This window comes from Melozone crissalis, unplaced genomic scaffold (genome assembly GCF_028551555.1).
Source record: "Melozone crissalis strain CALT ecotype California unplaced genomic scaffold, PUWL_Pcris_2 ptg000009l_1, whole genome shotgun sequence".
Classification (NCBI taxonomy): Eukaryota; Metazoa; Chordata; class Aves; order Passeriformes; family Passerellidae; genus Melozone; species Melozone crissalis.
The window spans coordinates 12,161,297-12,177,171 of record NW_026535787.1 but is presented as its reverse complement, the minus strand read 5'-3'; the positions used below and the strand labels follow the sequence as shown (position 1 = coordinate 12,177,171).

Below are 15,875 nucleotides of genomic sequence, written 5' to 3'. Positions count from 1 at the left end.
CTAATTTCTGAATTGTATTTTGTTAATTTCAGAATTTATGTTTATAAATTTCCAAACCCATCTCTACTTCCCAACAGTCACTAGAGCATTGCTTTGCCATTCCCATGGTGTTAAAATACCATCCCTGGAGTTCTCAGCAGATGGTTTTGTTTGCAATGCTGAAATTCTGGTAAGTAGAAGGAAATAGATAGCGAAAAAAAGTTCCACTTGTAAGACTCTGATAAAAACAACAAAAAAAACCCACGTAAATATCAATGTGAAATGTGAGGAAACAAGGAGAAAAGAAAAGAAGGGAGAGAAACAATATAAGTTCAAACATCTGGAAAATGTGGTAAATTTCCTACTTGAAAATGGTAGCACTCTTAAAATTATAATTGTCTTTCTCTTGAGTTTTTTTTAAATTAAAAACTAACAAAAGCTTTTTGAATATGTTTATAATAGATTTTGGAAATTTTATCCAACAATTAAGAACACCAATCTCTCAGAATTAGTTGTCAAATGTCTGGAAAACATTTTATCTGAAAAAAAAAAAAAGACTATGGATATTTGCTTACCCAGTCTGTGAAACAAAATTCACTGGCTGCAGGAGAACACATCGTAAAAGAAACCTGCAAAGCAGAAAAAAAAGCTTAATTATAATTTATTTTTCTCTTTCATATTTTTGATGAAAAATTCAGTAATGAGTGGTTATTCTTATATAGAAACTGCAAGCAGCAATATCATTCTAAATGAAAAGCCTCTTAAAATCTAGCAGGTCCCTGTTTGTTCAGAAGATTCCTGACTGTGTTGCAGGATTACATTTATAAACAAACTAAACCCAACAGACATAACAAACCATGCTATTCAAAGAAATGTTTGAGGTTATGTGTTACATAGGTAGTACCAATTTTTGTATATTTTTATTCAAATCCAAATGTATAACTATCATTATATGATAATGATATCATTATAAGATACTCAGATGTTCAGATGGTGAAAAGGCAAGTAATTATCATTAAATGTTCTTCAAGGAACTGAGAAATGCAGTTACTTTACTTTCTGTAATATTTTAAATAAATATAATGTCAAAAGAGCATTATTAAGACTCTTATGTGATAAATATTAACATCAAAAAATGCCAAGTTTTTAGCCTTCCTGAGCAACTTTTATTTTTTCAATGAGTACAGAAATGCTACAGTCCTTAATTACTTAGCCACACAGAATTTCCATGGGAACTCCTCTTCAGCCTATGCACAAACAGACATTCAAGAGGTCCAAGCACTGATATTATGTGAAATTTCATTGACTGACCTGTGGTCTGGAGACACATTAAATAAGAAGTATTCAAATCCTCATAGAAAAAAAGAGTGATAATTTTGTTATGGTCCATATATTCTAATCATGAATGCTTTGACTGTGTTGCAAACTCTGCACAACTCAAGTTCAGCAAATTCCTTTGCAGCAATAACATTGTCCCAGATGAGCTCCCCAGTGCCAAGAAATCAGACTGAAAACTAAATACTTAATTTGGATCACATGGACTTATTTTTTGCAGGGGACTCTCATAAATTTTGCAGAATTTATATATTCACGGCCCTGCTCAAAGATTTCAGTTGAAAACAAACACTGAGCACATTGCAAATAATTTTCTTGATAAGTAAATATCTAAGAATTGTGTTTAGATTGGATATAATCTTCAGAAATTCTGTTAGGAAGAGCTTTATCTGCCAAACACTATCACCAGCTCCAGCAGATGATCCTCCTCAAGGTCAGGGAAGAACTGACAGCACATTCCATCTTTTCCTCATACTCTTGTGACAGAAGGCTTTTTTGGGAGTGTTCCACCTGACATCTATTGACCTCAAAGAAAGAAACACAGCTTCAATCCTGGACTCTAGAAGCTGAGACTTATGATAGGAAGTGTAAAAACAACGTCAGCAGAAGACTCTTGAAAAGGATTATGGTGACACAGAAAGACAGTTCTTTCACCTGTCTACCAGCCCTGTGAGACAGCAGTTTCTGCCACATGGAATATCATTCTATGCAGTTGTGTTGGCCAACATTCCTTACATCTTTCACTAAAAGGGAAACCACTGACCATGATGCTGGGAATTTTGGAATGGACCAACAAATGGCAACAAGAAAAGATGCAGACAACATGCAAACCCTGTCAAATCAGCTCAGTATTCAGCAAAGCCCAGAGTACATCTCGCTTAAAATAAAGGTTTCTCTTGTTACATTAGAATCTTTCTGATGCAGTCAGGCTAGTTAATCTAAATTCAGAAACTCTGATTTAGGTCAGACAACTTTGAACTGAAAGGATCATGTCCTCACCATTTCCTCAGCCATCTGCCTGTTTGTGCCTTTTGAGAACACCTATCTCATTTCAGAAAGGCTCATTGTGTGAGTCTTAAACACAGCCCTGCTATTGGGTTTGCATCACTGGGCTGTGCATGTAAATGTAGATAAAACAGTTTCTCTGCTCAGATCTAATAGCAGGGAAACAGTTTGACAGCAAGAGAGTTTGAGTAAATGCAAAAACAGGGAAAAGATGACTGATGATGGGATAAAGGATAAAATAAACGGGTCAGTGTGCTTTTGCAAGATTTGCTGTACATAATCCTTTATTCTGAGGTCCTACATGGGAATGAGATATACTATGAAAAAAAAAAACAAAAACAAAACCCAAAAAACCCCAAAAATCTAAAGCCAACAGAAAATATAACCAGAATCTGTTCTGTTTCAGAAAGCTATGTTTGCATGAGAAGGATTATCACTATGTGCACTAAAAGACAGAAGCCTTTGCCCATCACTGCTCATCTCCCTTTTTTCCTGACAGTGTTGTTAGGTCACCAGTTATGTCCTATCAACCTCAATCCTTCGTGGTTAGACTCCAGCACCAAGCATGGATGCTCCTGATCATTACATTTGTTTAGCACTAGAGAGCAAACTGTCTTTCCTTGTTTGACTTCTGGGTATTTTTGCTGTTCCTTTCAGTAACAACATGATGTGCATGAAAACTAGCAAGAGTAAATGCACTCATGAGAGATGGGATACAATTTGCAGATTTGGCCAGGTCCCAGAACTGTGGTGGCCACCCATCCCTGCTGATGCTGACATTGCTGCCAGCACTCCTGAACCAGCCAAAATCCCTGAACCTCTGACTCTGCTCTGGGGAAAAAAACACCAGCTCCACTTCATTAATTTTTTCACAGCCTCTTTCAGAGCAAAAGATACTGCTCACTCCTCCTTAGTCAACTTATCTCTGCTTTGCTTAGAGAAAATAGTTTCAATTCTTTACCATCTAGTGACTCACAAACAAGCTGTTATCCCCACGTGGTCTGGAAGAACAGGCATCATAAAGAGTCTGATGAAAGACAGGGGTTTTTAACTTGTGATGACGTCCAAGCAAGAAATGAAGCAAGTTTCCCTTCTAGTTTCCAGACACAGTCACCAAATTCTTATTTTCAAATTGAGCACATATGATGTAAAAAGCATCAAGTTACAGGAACAATTACCATGAAATTCTAAAGATACAATTTTCACAATCCCTTTAGAGGAGAACAGTGTTTTTATTCTCTTTTTATCCCTCAAACATTTAATAATAATCCTATTTTATGCATATTAATTTAAAATCATAACAATAATTGGAAAGGTATTGATTTCAATGGGAGTTAAGGACCTTTATATGGAGCCACAGCCTTCATCCTATTAAATCTCTACATTTATTGTCTGCACACAAATCATTATAAAGCAGGCATTACTCAAGAAAGAACTCAAAAGCAAGAGAAAAGCCCAATTAACAAGGAATTCAAGGCAATTATGGAAGTTCGGAAGTTGCCTGGGGTGGTGTTTGCCTGTAAATCATTGGGGAAGATGAAAAGGGAAGAGTTTGTTTCATCCCCACTTTCAAAGTATTATTTTCACTTCAGGTCCACGTTGTTAATTTTTAAACCTGAAGTATCAGGACTGCTACAAAGTCAGGAGTTAGGAACAAAGATGCCATTAACTGGGTTTCTGGGGGATCTTTATTTGCAACACTCATCAGTGCTGGGGTTACTTTTATCAGTAGCTGGAGTTCTTGTCTATAGCTCTTGGATGTTTGTACATAATTAAACTGGCTTTTCTGACCCTAGACATTAAAATCAGCTCAGCACAAACAATCCTGGAATGCACATTATAATACCTGAACTTCTTCCATCCCATTCCACACCCATTTATGAGAAAAAGGGAAAAGAAATAAGAACAGAGAGCCCACAGAAATGCACACTAAGTAATTAAAGCAATGACTTTTTAAAGTATTAACATCAACCTTATTTTATTATTATGGACTCAAGTCTTCCTATAAAAACGGCTTTGTACATCCTCCACCTAACCATGGAGAAAATAAATTTATCAGTTTAGATGCCTGCTTAAAAAAGTTGTGGGAATAGGAAGCATCTCAGTTGATGGTAGCATCAAGGCATTTCAGAACAGCATAAATTTCATTGCACAGTGTTTTTATGGCCTTTTTTTTGGTGTAATACTGCAATGGGCTTCATACACCTTACACCAGCAACACACTTGGCTGGTTACAAACACAATAACAAATATGTCCAGTGAACTTTGAGAGCTGCAAATTCCTGCCTTTCAGCTCTGTTTTAACCCCTGTGTCAGCTACCCACAGCTTGGAATCAGGTTCCTGTTCTCAAGGTGGATTCAGATATATCATGATACATCACTCTTGGGGTCAAGATGTTTGTTTTCCCAGTTTTTATCCATAGCACTTCCTTAGAATACAACCAGTGGAACCTAGCAAGCGTTCCCAGGATGCTCCCCAGTGCTCCTAGGACACTGGGAGCTCTACTCAACAAATTTACACATTTCAGGAGGAAAAGGCTAATAATACTGGAGATGGTAATAAGTGCATGCAAAAATAGCTAACAAAATCCTCTAAATTTCATGAAAAATGCTGACAATCATTGAATTTAAATATTTAATAAATACCCCTTTTTTAATGCATGTTTCCAGCTGAACAGGGTCAATCTGAAAAGACTGAGAAGTCATATTTAATTAAAAGAAAACATGAAGAAGTCACCTACCAGTACCTCACTTACTAATAAACCTGGACTGGATAATTTTGTAGGCAATAAAAGGTGTTAATGGTATTTTTTGTATTTCAAGCAAATAGTAAGGTATGAGAGGAACCAAACTCTCTCTCTCGCTCTTTCTTTCTTTCCATCTTTTGCATTTGTGTGATAAAACCCACAAACTATTTAGAGGAATTTTCATCGTATGGATTTTCACATTTCTAAAAAAAAAATATTTTGTGAACGGTTGTCTCAAAAAAATAATACAGAAAAATAAATCAAATATTTTATTAAATGAATTCGAGTTCTTCAAGGTTTTTTTGCAAATTATGACTGATCTGGGGGTAAAAACTTAATTTTTCTTTCCGCAGTGAAAGCTATTCTACTTTGTAAGGCTTCAAGCTCACTTCAGTTCTTAAATTAGGGATAAAACTGGACTCAAACATTGGCTTTGCTAATTTCAGTCAGATTCCTACAGCAGTGCCCAAACAGTGACCAATTTATCAACACAAAGCTTATCTAACTCTTTTCATTTTGTTAGTAGTAGTTTCAGTCACTGCTGCAAAAAGAAACAAAAAAGTCTTTTAAGTCTTTTTACTCCTAAAATATTAAATCCAGTATTGATTTTAATAATTTTCTAGGGGTTGAATTTCACTGTAAACAAATTTTAGCAGAAAAAGAGAGAAGTAAAAACTGCACTGCATTTGGAGGAGGATTGGAAGGCACATCGACACTTCCCACTGAGTCAGCATCACTCTCTGTGGCAGCTTTGTGGGGCACCCAGAGCAAATCCACAGCCAGGCAACCCCCCTGGAAATCACCCTCTTCATCTCCCTTCAGTAGGCAAACAGCAGATTTCTGCTTTCCTCTTCTTCCCTGCAGCCTCTCCAGGGTCCAAAGTGTTCTCCCAAGGAGAAGAAATCCCTCATCCAAATGCTAGCAGGGACAAAACTATCCTGTTCCAGACTGGTGAATAGAACATAATATGCAGGAATAGTAACTTACAAACTGATCTATCTTAAATACCTCACTATAGGTTCAGAGCAACTCCATTAAACCATACACCAGGAAAAAAAAAAAAAGAAAAAAAAAAGCACATCCTGCCCAGCCCTGGCTTATTACATTAGCATTTCTTTTTTGATTAAAAAAAAAATAAAAAAAACCCCACAGAAGAGTAAGCACTATATTAGTTATTTATCTAGTAGAGTAACTTGGTTAAGATTTTTGGCATTGATTCAGTTGAGCTTTGTAATTTGTCTTGTAACATTTTTCAATATACCACATGAATGGAAAGCTGAGTTTCAAAGAACAGAAAAGCTACAAGTTACATAACAATGGCTGCAAAGTGGAATTTTTTAAAACTCATAATACATATAATTAGCTGAATAGAAAATAATCACATTATGTTTCAGTGCATCTTTAAAATGTTCCAGATGTTTTATGCTTTCAGTACTTCATTTGTATTTGCCTAAATCCTTCTTAAACAAAGTTTGTACAGGAACAGTACATAGACCTGACAGCTAAATGCCAAATTGCTCATTTTTTCACCAGTATGACTAAACAGGAGAAATTTATATTCTGTTTGCTGCTCACCCCCTCGAACAAGCCAAACAAAAACCTCATCTAGCAAATCTATCAGAATATAGTGTTATACAGGAGGTGAGATGGGATGACATGTCACTCTGTACTTTTGGTTTTTTCCTATGAAATTGAATGGTCTTAGCAAAGCAAAGAAAAACACAAAACAAGGGAAAAGACCTCTAATCCCTGAGATTTTCAAAGGTAATGATCTGAAATTTCATCTTCTAAATCCAGTCAGATACTCTCTGCACTTAAAATTTACCCTAAAGATTATTCTCTACCTTAAAATTTTGATATCTGTTCTTAGCAAAATGCCAGCTCGTCCTTCCCGGCACAGCTTCAATATTCCCTCTGCTTTCCCTTTTGTTGAGTGCCTCATCTCTCAGTATTTTTCCACACGAGTCACATCCCCCACCCATAACTATTTTTGCCTCAGGAGGAACCTGTTGCCTCCCTGGCCAAGCCCTTACTCACGATGCTCCTTGCCCTGTCCTGACGAGGGACGAGCCGCGGCTCCGGTGCCCATGGACAGCCCGGCTCGCTCTCACAGCCCGGCGCAGACAACTGGAGCTGGGGGAATTTACAGCACCACCGTGACCTCTGCCTTTAACCTTGAAAGAGCTCTGTTATCTCTAGAGCACCCTTCTTCCCTCTGCTAAAACAGACAGGATTCCCTGCAGAGGTTTTTCAGCTGGAGAGAAGTGTTTCGATAATTATTATTCTTCTGACTATTCTAATACAGAAATCTTCTCACAGAAAATTATTTTCTTTGCTGCAAACTCTAAATCTTCTGATTTCTAATCCTTCTGTGAGGTCCTCCTCTGCACAACTTCATCCACAACATTAGTGCTTCACCAGTTAAATACAATAAATTGACATCAGTATTTCAGTAGTTGCTACTCTTACTCTATCCCTCTTTTCCAACATACTCTCTCTCTCCTTTTCCAACTCCCCAGTTGTGTCTGGAGCTATATAGTCTACCAGAAGAAAAATCCTCCTTCAAGAATCCTTCTTCTCTACTGTTTCCTGGTTCTCTTCCATATTTTTGTTCCTGTATGTCTGACTTCCAAAAAGAAGTATCCGTTCTAGAAATAGTCCCTCTTATAAAGTACTTGCTTGGTTGCTCCTCCACTTCCTCCTCTCTCAATGCAGATTTTCAGAAGAGCTTTCTCTCGTTCCCTGGCATCCCTTTGGACCAAGCAATTCAATATTTTTCTACTTTAGTAATGTCCAGCCACAGCTCAAAGAACTGCCTTGCACCAAGAAGGGTCTCTTGGTTCTTACACAAGAGCAGTTCAGTGCATTGCTGACATTTCCATCCTCTAAGGTTCACTGGGCCTCCCAAGATATTAACGAATTCCTGGTGCATGGATACTGCACATACACATTCCAGCCTAAACTGTGCTTAGAGGTACTTAGACAAGCTTCCTTACTGAATAAGCCAAGCACTTAACAAGCTTTAGGTATTTATGCCCACAACAGCCCTGTAAGAGATCCCTATTTTTACCTGATGGGGAACTGAGGCAAGGGAAAACTACTTATGCTACTTAGCATCAGGAGATCTGTGATAACTCAGGAACCACGACTGAGTCTCTGATAACATGGACTAGAATGCCAATCTAAAGACCATTCCTCCCACTTCCTGACTGATAAGGGTTCAGCAAATATGATGTATGTAGATTTTCTCCTGCTGCCCCTGGAATGTTCTGTGCATAGATGAACTATCTTGGCTGGCTTGAAAGCAAAATATGGAGTGTCTTTTCCTATACACGTTTAGACAGAAACTGGTTAGCCAGTAATATTTTGCTGTGTGCAGCATTTTTTAGTCTTTGATACAAAAATTGATGTTCCTATAGCTATAAACATATGCAGTTAAAGAAGAGCAAAACTAAAAAAAAAAGCAGAAGAAAGGGCAGAAGAAAGAAACATTCTATGTGTGGTTTGTGTACAGAATTCCAAAGCAATTGTAAAATCCATGCTGCTTTCAGTACCATCTTATTTCTTCGTAATTCCTCAGGAAAATATGTCTCATTACACCATACTGTTCAACACTCTTTGTCAAAGCCTTCATCAAATATGGAGCAAAAAATAAAAATTCCAAACATTGCTGTCTTCAGGACAGTGATACCCACTTTATTTACTGAAGACTGGGATTTTCTCCCTGCACCTGAGTCTGTTTAAATGAGATAGCTCCACTATATCATGAAGAAATACTGCCTACATAGAGATAGCAGCCAGAGGTAGCCTCTATGACTTTGCCAGTACAACTCCTCAGATACAGAGTTATTACAAATTATTATCTCTATCAGACAGGTAAGTCTGCTGAAGTGAGGGGAAGAGACAGGAGAATGAAGAGGAAAAGGTGATGAAAGCAAACAGTGCTTGTAAATCATGTGCCTAATACAGACAAAATTATAAATAAAAGTGATTTCCAGTGAACCAGTAACACTTCAGGAGACAAAATGTTTTTATACCTCATTAAACAAAATTCCTTTTTTCCTAGATCTAAAACCGTAAAACCTCTATATCCAAGTTTATTTGAACTTCAAAACAAACCAAATATTCATTCCAAATAGCAGCAACTTTATTAAAAAGGACATCTGCTTCAGTGGTACGAATTACTTTCCATGTATTGAGCTAGTCAGCCTTAGTCTATTGTTTATTCTCCAAGTTTCTCAAGATAAAAAGAAAATAATACCTGACAATGAGGAGTCCTTTTAAACAACTTAGACTGCATCTATATTGGTTGTTTGGTCCTGTTCCCATAACAAAGCATGGTTTGTGCACACATGAAACATCTCTTATCTAGTTCACTTTATCATTTATAACCTACCAACCAATATCAAGAACATTGAAAATAGCAGCTTAAAATTATATCACAGGAATAGGAAGAAATGGCCAGTTGTACTCCAGGGATGAAATAACTGTGTTCCTAACTCATTTAATATGACCATGAAATTGTTTTTGCATAAAAGTATAAATACTGGTGTAGTGATCAAGAGGAAGTTTTGAGATCCTTTAGCTTCTATAAATACTACAGCAGCAAATATTTTTTATGAGAATCTATAAGAGCACCACTGCTGGACTGCTTGGAACACTTCATGTATCACTTAATGTACAAACAAGTCAGTTCTACCAATATATGTTATCCCTTGTTTCCATGTACACATCAGAGCCACAGTATCCATTTATATATAATAGATCTAGATTAAATTAGCTCAATTTAAGTATGTGTCCCAAGCTGCAACTTTTAAACTGGACCACACTGAACCAAAAGAGAAAAAAACTCAACCAACCAACTAAACATTTAAAATAAGGCCCTGTGTGCCCTGAAGTCTGGCACAATCTTAAGCCATAACAAGGCCATAAGTATGGTATTCTCAAGTACCAACACACTAAAATGTATCTAGTTTAATACATCTTACAGATGGCAGTATTTTGCCACAGCAAGAAGATCTTGTCAGGGAAGCACAGAAAACAATAAAAACTGAAGCTTTTAGAGCTGGATTTTCAGAAACTGGCCTCCATGTTTGAAGATAGTCTGGAAGTAAAGCTTTTAATTTCCTCTGTAGCTGTTGCCAAGAACACAAAAAACCTTGAAAGGAGGAGATGAATGAAGTGGGGTGTGGAATGTAGGGATTTGCAGCAGCAGGATGGTCTGGAGTTGTCCCATGGCACAGAAGACACTGAAGTTGGGTCCATTTGCAAAAATCTCAAACTACTGCAAGTAAAGCTAACTACTAATCCCCCCTCAATTAATTTGCACAGGCTAGGGGTCTGGAGTACTCAGCCTTGCAGCACTCACAAAGTCCTTGTAGAAGTACAGTTGCATCTTTGTGACTTACAGTTAACTTTTCATGATTCCTATTTATCTTTGAAACCACCTTAACTGAGTCAGGAAAAGGAAAGATTGTGTGGCTTAAAACTGGCACCAAGAAAAAAAAGTTGGACCTCAGTCAGCAGAAGCCTCTCATTGCTTCCTGTGGCCCAAACATGCTGCTCACCCCTTAGAATAATTCCTGTTTTCTGCATTTGTCCCCTTTGCTTGCTGGGATTGGGGGCTGCAGGGACAGAGCCAGGGACAAAGGTTTGCCAGGGCAGTGTGGTGCCAATCCCTCCCTCTCCAGCCCCTTCCTGCAGCTCCCAGTGGGGTTCATGTGGCATAGTGGCTGCTCTCTCCTCTTCCAGCAGGAGGATTTACTCCTAACACCCTCCCACACCTCCTGGAAGAAAGGAGGCAGAAGGCATGGTGAGTCACCACTGCCTACCTGCACGTCCTGTGGCTGCACCACTTGGCCTCATCCTCCTCACGGGGGAACTGGCAAAATCCCACATGATTCCTGAGAGATTTCCACTTTGCTGTCTCTTACTGAAAGCAGAATTTACCATCTAGCAGGAAGAGCATCTGAGCACAGAATACTTTGTGGTTTGGTGGGCAAGGCTCCTGGCAAATATGGGAACCAGGCCTCCAGCCTTCTGTGGTCTTCCTTGCAGCACTCAACATGCTGTCTAAAACCTGCTGGGAGCCTGCAAGATATCACAAGATAAACTCCAAAACTATTGCAGGATTTAAAAACAGAGAAGAAAACATATGCATATCTCTGCACATGTAAGGCAGTACACAAACAAGTGGGCAAAACAAACCTCATAATAGCTTCCAAAGTTTTGCTTCATTTTTATCTATTGGGAAAAGTAAACCATGGCACTATCATTGAGAGAAAGATCTTTGGTTGTGTTCTCCAAAAGGCTCAGTATTCCTTTGATTAAATGGGATTGGGAATCACTTCTATAAAGCAGTAATCACAGTAACAGCAGAGATCCTCCCAAGTAAATTAGATCTGCACTGTGCAGCACCAACTCAATTGAGAGGAGTTATTTGCTCTTCAACCCATTCTTTAGTGTGGGGGTTTTTCCCTTTAAAAAAAAATGTTGAGAGACTGAAAGAATGTTTTATAATCATTATTCTGCTGCTGGTAGTGGAAATACTTTGTCAAGAAAAGCTCTGGAAGCTGAGCTGGGAGATAGTTTTTCCTATAAGATACTCATTTACTGAGGATCACATTTTCAAAAGCCAGCTTGTCATATCACGACATTTTTCTTTTCATTTCCTTGACCATTTTATGTTCAAATAAAATTGTTCAAGTGTTCTCATCAGCTCCTGGATTTTTAAAAATATTTTTAGTTTATATATTTTTCTTTTTTGTTAAGTTTCCTAGCTCCTGAAATAGTACACATGACTGTTATCACAAGCAAATAGCCACCCTGTTATCATCCATAAGCAATCTAGTCCCACTTGTGACATGTTACAGGTTAAGGAAGAAAGCTAAAGGTAAAAATGAAGCCATGAAACAATGGATTTTGTATCTTGGTTTTATCCTGCTCCAGTTCTTCCCAACAGCCATTGGATGTCTTCAGCTTCCAGCCTGTAGAGCCTTAGAAGGAAACCCCGCCCACAAGGCAGATGAGTCAAGCCACAAAGAGCAGGGTGGTGCATATCACATACTGAGATATGCAGGTAACAAAGGGAAACCTGCTGCTATTTTTTTTTGCAACACAAAAGGAAAGTCTACCCTAAAAACAGCCCAGAGCTCATCAGAGATGGCTGAAATTCCAATACTTTCTCCAGTGAATTGCTCAATACCTTTTTCCTCAATCTGCAGTAGATGAGAGCTTTTTAAAAAATGAGCAAGCATGACTCATTTTTATGACCAATGCGCCACTCGCAAAACGCTTTCCAACCAGATTGCAGTTCAAATAAGACATGTGTATTGTTGCAAAACAAAATATGCTGGCTGAACAGAATGTATTCATCTATATTAGTTTTTCTTTCTAAATCCAGCACACTGTGAGCTAAATTAATCTGCTGAGTGCTAAATTCATCTACTGAGAGCTACTGTAGATTCAGGGAAATGTTTTGAGTGCTGAAGCAAACAAGTCTCCCTCATTCAGGAGCCCTCTGTGGGCTGCTGGTGTTTTAACCATTTTGTCTGCTTCCAAGCAAGGGAGCAGCTGATAGACGAGGGAAATGCTCATTGATTTGCAGGGGCAGCCAATCAGCCCTGGAGGGAGGCACAAGCACGGATCTCTCCAAGTATGCATATTTATATGCAGCTGTCGTACCTCCGAGTCTCCAGTGAATACCCAGAGCTTGTGTGGCCACCAGGACACACAATGCTACCCTGCAGCCTGCTCCTGCTTCACTCTGGTAGGGGGAGATGCAATATACAGGAACACATTGCATTTTCCCTGGCTTGGCTACCCCAGCAAATTACATGCTTAATACAAATGCATTGTAGCTGCAAAAAAATTCTTAATCCTGAGGCATTTTCAAAGGGCTGAAGGAAACAAACCTCTTGCAAGAATGTATTTTCAGTGGGGCTGAGCTACAACAATGGGGTAACAGAGACAAGCATCTTGCCAACAATGTCAAGAGGGGAGGGTAAGGGAAAGAGCATGGGCAGCACCAGAGATGTGTCTGTGAATGGGACTCTTCAGCTCAGAGGTGGGGCACAGGGGTTAGGAAGAATGACAGGGGGTTTTCCTTTCATTTTAGCAAACTCTAAGACTTAAAAACATACCCCAAAAGAGAGAGGTCTGTGGGGCTGAAAGAGAGAAGTCCAAGTAGAGATGCAGGTAGAGAAATGACTCTGTGAAAAGGAAAACCCAACAATTTGACACTTTTAGGAAGGCTGGTGAAATAAATGTACCAAGGATTCAGAGGGGATTGGCTAATTATTTAATGGTCAAGCCATTACTTGTTTACTGAAGTAGAATGGTATTTAAAGCTGTTTCTTACTGGCTGCGGGCACACAAAGCTTCTGCAGACTTCTATCAAAATCAAGAGCTGGAACTCAAATTGTGTAACATCCAAAAAGAATTTAAACAAAACCCACAGCCTTCCTGTACAGGTGAGAGGGGCTGCCTCTGGTCAGGCTGCCCACAACTGGGCTCATTGGCAAATCCCTTGAGGAAAGTCTATCCTGGGATGATTCTCTTGGGGTCCTGAATGACACAGAAAACTCCCTTCCCTTCCCTTGCTTCTCAGACAAAAAGAAAAAAGTCACACTTGCAAACACTAAATGTTGAAATATAAAATAACGACAAACCAAAGCCATAAAGAAAAATTATATATATATCAACGTCTCACTGTTTTGCTGTGAATGCTTACATTTGCTACTCCCTTGCAAGCAAGCCACATTAAGACATAAAAGGGGAAAAAAGAGAACAGGATAGAGTATTTTCACATCTGGTATTTACAGCTGAAAAAGAGTACAATTGGGGTTTATTTATTGTGGCAATCACATATAAACTTAACTCCTACTATGAAATTATTCTCATATTTTCAGTTCCAAAGAACAATAGAAAAAGGCTTCCACTAAATGCCAAAAGAGAAATATTCTACATAGTGTATATAGGCTAAATAAAACTGCTAATCTGAGAAAGGTTGTTACAGAAATCTACATCATTGTAAGATCAAACTCCAAGTGGTATTGTACCAAAATGATGAAAATCTTGTATGGATGAGGAAATGAAGCAAATGGACCCATTTTATCTTCCAGTTTATTACTGAAAATGGGTTTTACAATTTGCTGTGCATAGTTAAAGTGCTACCCAGACAAATTACAGCTGCTCTTTTAACCTGAACATGAGATGGCATGGTTCCAGCCAATCTGAAGTATGGTTTCTAGGCAGGATGTCAAATCTCAGCCCCCTGGGTTCCAGAATGATGGATTGAACCTTGAAAGTTGCAGCAGAGCAGCATATGTGATTTCTGTACTGTATTTTGATCACTCATGAATGTATTAAAACATGTCCATGTATGCTATTCAAAGCTTTGGCTTATTGCTTTAAACTATAGTTAAAAATAAAAAAAAAGTAAACAAACACATACTAAATATGCAATGTTAATTTAAAGGCAAAAGAGCTGTTTATAAATTTGGGATTTTTTTCTTTGTTTACTGATGAGGACATTAGCTAATGATGCAGTGAAAGGGCACCATTTTAGAGGCTGTGTCTCTCATAGCTATCTGTATATAGTGCCTATGAAGAAAGAAAGAAAAAAAAGAAAGAAAGAAAAAAGAAGTGATTTTTTTTTTTCATTATCAACTACTGCAAGTACATAACACTTAATAATTCTTAAAACAATTTTTGGCATGCAGATACACTACCCAAGTGTTAGATATCAGACACACTCCTCCACCTGCTCATTACAACATTTCAAATGTGTCGTAACTCCTTAATTTATTTTCCTCTTTTCTGTGTACCTTTTACCTTCAAGAACAATTTCCCTAAAAAAATCTATAATTAATCCAAGGAAAGATATACCCCAAAGTGCAAGCTGGGGGAAGGTGGAGCATACCAATGTCGTTACATGGAAGCTGTTGGGGACACACCCTGGCTGTGTGCTTGAGGAGAAGCTCCTTGGGCAGGAAATTCTCCTTCCTGCTCTATGCTGAGTTTACCTAACAGAGTGAGGGGCTCAAGCTCTGAGTGCCATCCCAGTATGAAAATAAATCTGTTATCAACATCATCATATTGCACTTGGTCCCCAGTGAAATCTTTAGCTCTCTGCACAAATGCACACCAAAGTTTCCAGAATCAGGGGCAGAGCACAGCTCCTAAAGGACTGGGGCAGCTTCAAGGGAAAAACACACTTTTAATGGAAGAAAAAAAAAAAAAGTGAAAAGTCAACATACATCAATTTTATGAATGATTTGTGCAACTCAGCATTTTTAAAATATCCTAATTTACGTGCTTTTCAGCTGGTTAATGTCTGCCTCTAGGCCATGGTTTTAAACACAGTATTAACATTGTGACTTTTCTGCTTTTTCAACTTTTGTGGTTTTGCTCTGCAGAATCCACTTGTTTATGATGACAGTAAAAATACTTTGATTTTTTAATTTAGGAACAGAGTTACCAAGTTCTGTTTTAAGGCTGGCTTTGAATACTACCCAAAATACATATTATCTATACATTTTATATCATGTAAGTACAACTAATACAATTTCAGAATCTGGATGATTTGCATTTCTGTAAGAGTATTAGATGATAGTCTCCTACATTTTTCAAAGTTATTTCATTAGCCACGACTGAATTACAGATTCAGACTGAAAACTGAGGCAGGAAGGCACCTCTGGAGATTGCCTGGGCCAGCTTAGCTCAGAGCAGGGTCAATCAGGTTGCTCAGGGCTGTGTCCATCAAATTTTAAATATCTCCAAGGAGGGACACTCCACAGTTTCTCTAAG

The 15,875-nt window shown here is 38.3% G+C and overlaps 1 long non-coding RNA gene across 1 annotated transcript in view; it reads right to left on the bottom strand.

Annotated features, from left to right (window-relative positions):
• Nucleotides 1-15,875, bottom strand: part of LOC128933476 (uncharacterized) — a 175,121-nt gene that overhangs the window by 62,990 nt on the left and 96,256 nt on the right. Inside the window, exon 4 of the long non-coding RNA XR_008482786.1 lies at nt 555-608. This is a non-coding gene — a long non-coding RNA (uncharacterized LOC128933476). The remainder of the gene's footprint in view (nt 1-554; nt 609-15,875) is intronic.